Consider the following 6000-nt stretch of genomic DNA (forward strand, 5'->3'; position numbering starts at 1 on the left):
GAGCTGGTAGAGATTTGAAGAGCCTTGCTTGCTGCTGTGAACTGTGCTTGTGACCTCCTGGAGGATGTCACTGCGTGGAGACCTTGCCCTGACTGAGAGAGGACAACTGAAAATGGAAAAATTTAAAAAAAAAAAAAAAAAAGGCATCACAGCCCCAGATGACCTCTGAAGCTGGGACTACACTAAAAAAACTGCCCCAGCTTGGAACCTTGAGGGAAGAGCTTGAAAGTCATTGTGTCTGTGCAAGGAGGACTTTCCAGAGAAGGGAATTTTATTTGGGAAAGCAATCCTGGAACTTGGAGTCCTGTTTGAGCAATGGAACTTGAAGAACGTGTTTCTTTTGCATGGTTTTGGGTTTGCTCTCCCCTTGGGAGCTGCTGGGTTTTCCCCACGTTGTCCCATTCTCATGGTTTTTCCTATTTGTGGCATCACCTCCGTTTCCCTGGATTTTCCTGGGGGAGGAGGGGTCCATGGACAGCTCCTTCACCTCCTGTCAGACCCAAAGTGCCCTGACCAAAGTGCAGGAGACTCAGGAGAGGGAACTGAGGAGCCAGCAGGGATTGGTGGGGACATTGAGCTGAGCCCAGAAAATCCTCTCTGCTCAGAGCATCTGCACAGCCCAGCCCGAGGGGATGATGCAATTGGGACCGCAGATGATTTCCCCGTCCTCGGCTCATTTAAAGCAGGTGAGAAAACTGTGGAAAATTCTCTGGAAAAGACACAGAGAATTTGTCCCTGGAGAGCACGAAGGAGGGGTTGCCAAAGGCATTTAAAAAGCTCTTTTTTGCCTTCAGCAGAAGGGGAAACCAAGGAAGAACACCTGCTTCAAGGAATAGGAGCAGTTCTGGAGAACTCATGCAGAGGGTTGGGAAAATGGATTTATCAGGCAACTTAAATGGAAACGTTATTCCTGAAGTTTGCCGTCAGATTTGTGCGTATTCAAACCAAAAACCCACAGCAAAAAGCAAAAAGCGTGGGATAAAAGCCCTGAGGGTGAACAGAAAAGAACAAATCCCACGTAGGTCCACTACAGCTGGGGGGAGATTTTTTTTGGAGAGGACATCTGAGCCATTTTCCACTCTTTCTGTCAGCATTTCGCTGGATGCAGCTCACCAGAGAATTTATTTCATCCTGTTAAACTCTATTTAGTGGGAGTAGCAGAGCCTGTGGAGGAATATCAAGGGATGCCAAGGTAAATCTTCCCCCAGTTATTAGGGCTGGGAAGGGGTGGGAAGATCTTTAATAATCAGGGAGGCTGAAGAGGGATGTCTGTTTTTCATAATTGCACAGAGCTCCCAAGACAGCTGTTCAGCCATCTTGAAAATCAATGTTTTGATGCCTTTGAACCTTCTTTTCCTGTTGAGTGTCTCTCCTACAGGTTGCTCCCCAGGATGAAAACAATAAAAGCAAATATATAACAGTAAAGGCCTGAGGTTAATGTCTTTAACAAGATAATGTTACTTAAGGGAACTGTAAACCAAATCATTCCTAAATTCCATTTGTTCTTTGCAATCTAGGATATATTATGAAACCATATGTGTGCCTATGGATTTTTTACAGGAGCACAACTGCATTTTCACATTGTGTGTTCCAATATTCCAGTATCAGACGATTTACTGAGAATTATTATTATTCTAACTATTTATGCTTCTATTAATATCTTGCTCTTGCAGCTGTGCCATAAAGAATTGCAGCCTAACATGTCTGGCCGTGGGTTTAATGTGCAAGATCTAAACAAATTTGCACCAGGTCGTTTTACCAAGAATTTCTTTCTTGGATTGAGTATCACAAGGAAATTCAGTCCAACCAACTGGCACATACCCTTATTATTTTTAAATTTTCACCAGTGAAGAGCTTGCAAAAATTGCTTCCTTGTGTGTTTGGGAACTTAAAAAAAGAAAAGCAAACAGGAAAGGGTAAATAATCCTCTGAGCACATGTGCTGGGGTTTTACACCCACTGGAAATTCCACTCAAGACATGCTCAGGTAACTCAGTCCAGAAATTCCTTCTGCAGAATTCGCAGACATTCCTGCAATTCAATTAGCTGGGAGGCAAATTTGATCTGAAATGAGACTCTGACCCTACGTGTGGGTTTTTTTTTTGCCTTGATTTTCATGGAAATGGGAGCCCCAAAGAAGTGCAGAGCAAAGGAGAGAGTCGAGTTTATTTAACTTTCTATTATCTACAATGCTATAAAACCTGGAAATGAAAACAGAAACAGAATCCTCCAAAACCTTTTGGAGGTTGTCCAGAAAAAAACCAAAGGACACTTGTTCCTGCTGATGTCTGCACCACTGGATTCATTTCCATTGAGCCAAGGGAAGGAAAATCCCTGCCAGTCACTCTAGGATGGCAAAATCCTCAGTTTCTGGTGCCTTCAAATGACCAAACTTACACAGGAACAATGGATGCAGGAATTTAATCACCATGAAAAACCCTGAAAGTTTGGAAAATCTTGGCCTGAGTCCAGTTCTTCCTGCTCCTGAGTGTGTCAGGAATATTTATTTGGCTTCATGTCTGCCACAGGGACCAGGCAGAGTGTGAATCAAGAATCTCAAGATGGAGAAGACAAAGTTCTTTTGCCCTTATTTACATCATGGATGGTTTAACCAGCCTTTAAATCAACTCAAACCTTCCCACACCATCATTAATTGTCGAAATTCCTCCTTCTGTGCCAGCAGCAGAGGAATCAGAACCATTCTCAACCCTTCCCAGGATAAAATAAATAAATTTTCCCAACTCAGGTTGCACCTGCCTTCATCCTCAGGGTGTTTGCAAAGGACAGGAAAGAGGTGCTGGTTAAACCAGCAGACATTTTAATTCATGTTTATTAAAGAAAAACACATCAGCAAGGTGATGATTTTCCTGCTAGCAATTCTATTCCCAGAAAAAATATCTTCTGTAGTGGAATTAAAAGAAAACAGTAAAAGAAATAATAAAATTACAACAACCTGCAGTGTCTCTCAGCTTTTTTAGACTTGGAGCAAATCCTTAGTTATAATTTGGAAAAGAAGATTTGGTAACCATTTAATTATGAGTGGCAGATTAAGTTCGTAAGGAGCAATTACTCATTATTTTGGAAATTACTCATTATTACTGGAAATTTCAACTAAATGTTCAGGCTGTGGCTCTAAAACAAAAATAATCTTTCTTTTACCGCTTCATAATTGCAATACAAAAGAACTGCTCTAAGGATTTTTGGGGACTGAGAGCCTAAAGAAGTCTAAAAATCCACTGTCCTCTTTGCTGCCACTGGGAAAAAGAATGGCAGATTTTGAATAAAAATCACCCTGTTTACATCGAAAAGCCCTTGAGCACTTCTGGCTCTCAGCTGGTTTAAAGTTCCTCGTGGTTTACAACGGGTTTGTCAAGGGATCAGTGTGAAATTTTCATCCTGGAAAGAACAACCCCCTTTAGCAGGAGATTTGGGGTCCCTGGAGGTGCAGGATTTGGAAAGTCTGAGCCAGAAAATCAAACTGAAACTGTCCTAATAAACAGATCCCAACCCAGCAGAAAAACTTTTAACCTCAACCTCCCATCAACCAAAGTTATTTTTAGATTATAACTTTTTTCCCCCTAAATTAAAAAATAAACCACAGAAAGCCCCCAAAATCTTTAATCTATCTTGGCTATATTTTCCCCTTCAATGCCTGAGGGATACAAGATTATTTATAACAGGAAACCTTTGATTTCAGAGCTTTTATGTTTGGGTTTCTGGTTTGTATTTTTTTTTTTTTTTTTGCAACGTTCCCAACTTGCAAAGCACAGAGTTGTTGGTTTGTTTTTTTTTTTAAGGCAAAAAAAGCAAATTGCAAAGTGGCATCCAGGGGTAATTCCACTCCTGCTCCCTTGTTGGGTCCCAAAAACCTGGGATTTTGAGCTTTTTGTGCTTTTCTGGCACTGGAACCGGCCTGGAGAACCCTACTGGTGACCTGAGGCTCCAAATTTGAGTGATGGAGTTAAAGTAATGGGTGTGGAGTTAAATACAAGTGTGTGATTTCACATGGTGGAGGGTTTGGAATTTGAATTTTTTATAGTCTAGTGGTAGTTATGGGACCATATCCCACATCCCACATCCCACATCCCATATCCCAATCCATATCCCAATCCCATATCCCAATCCCATATCCCAATCCCATATCCCATATCCCATATCCCATATCCCATATCCCATATCCCATATCCCATATCCCATATCCCATATCCCAATCCCAGTCCAAATCCCCATCCCACATCCCATATCCCATATCCCAATCCCAGTTCCAATCCCACATCCCACATCCCATATCCCATATCCCATATCCCATATCCCATATCCCATATCCCATATCCCACATCCTATATCCCATCTTCCACATCCCAATCCCAATCCCATATCCCAATCCCAATCCCATATCCCAATCCCATATCCCAATCCATATCTCAATCGCAATCCCATATTGCATATTCCCATATCCATATCCCATATCCCATATCCCATATCCCATATCCCATATCCCATATCCCAATCCCATATCCCAATCTCAATCCCATATCTCATATCCCATATCCTAATCCCATATCCCAATCCCATATCCCAATCCCAATCCCATATCTCAATATCCCATATCCCAATCCATATCCCACATCCCATATCCCAATCCCAATCCCATATCCATATTCCGTATCCATATCCCATATCCCACATCCCATATCCCACATCCCACATCCCAATCCCAATCCCAATCCCAATCCCACATCCCATATCCCATATCCCACATCCCAATCCCAATCCCAATCCCAATCCCAATCCCATATCCCATAATCTCTGACCCGAGAACTCTTTTTCTTGCTGTTTCATCCCTCCTATCCACACCCCAAAAACCTCAGTGCTTTCTTTCCATCTTGACCAAACTGGGGCCATCACGCCATGTCCAGGAAAAGAGAGAAAATCTCCATTGACCTGGTTGAATTTAAAATAAAAAATTTCAGAGCAGGAACTTTTTGCTGGAGGTTGGGGACAGGCAGAGGGTGACAGATGGGATCTGTGGGGATGTCACTTCTCCCATCCTTTCCAGGTTCCAACACCTCAGCCCCAGCTGCTCTGCACTCTGCATTTCCCATATTCCAGAGGTGCCCAGCTCCCAGCCAAGAATCCAAACCCACAGGTGGAATAAATCTGAGAAGATCAGTTTTGAGCTCAAAACCACTTAGAATAACAATAAAAATGAAATGTTGCCCTGAGCTCTGGCAAACCCATTCCTTTGAAAGTTGAGTTCTTTTCCTTCCCATGAAAAATGATGGCTCCCCTTCATCTCCTTTCCTTCCATCCCAGCAATGCTGCATTTATTCCAATAAATATTCCATTTATTCCAGCTGACCATGGACTTTCCTCCCCTCCCTCTCGCTCCAGAGCATTAATAAATGGGAACATTTTTCTTACTTCCAGAGACATTTTGGAAGATTTCAAAGCAAATTGTCTGGAAGCCCAAGCAGAGTCTACGCTTCCCCCATAGCGTGTCCATGGAGAGAAATCCCCGTGACCCCATTCCCCATCAGGAAAAATAAATCCCTTTTCTTCCACCTGGAACAATTTTAGCCTTTCCTGCCACCTCCAGGCACTGAGGTTGGTAATTGAAATTCTGAGGATCAGACTTGGCCAGCGAGTTGGCATCCCTTTGGATCTGCCTTGCTTTTGGATGGTTTCACTGCCAATTCATCTCTGCTTTCCATCAATAATTAATTTTTTTTCTCTTCCTCTCGAGCAGGGCAAGGTGTACGAGTGTTACCCTTTGGAATTTTCATCCCACCATGTCCTCTGTGTTGAACTGCCTCCAAGCCAGCCAGGAGATTCCTCAGGAGGGCAGAGGAAACCACCTGGCTTTTTTCTGGGATGCTTGAAGTGCTCCCTGCAGGAGGATTTCCAGGATGAGTCCAAGGAATTGGATGGACCTGAGCAACCAGCCTGAGCTGGTCAGGCTGTGAGAGTCCAGGAGAGCTTCAGAATTCCCTTCCAACCT

Source organism: Catharus ustulatus, chromosome 11, assembly GCF_009819885.2.
Source record: "Catharus ustulatus isolate bCatUst1 chromosome 11, bCatUst1.pri.v2, whole genome shotgun sequence".
In the NCBI taxonomy this organism is placed as follows: domain Eukaryota; kingdom Metazoa; phylum Chordata; class Aves; order Passeriformes; family Turdidae; genus Catharus; species Catharus ustulatus.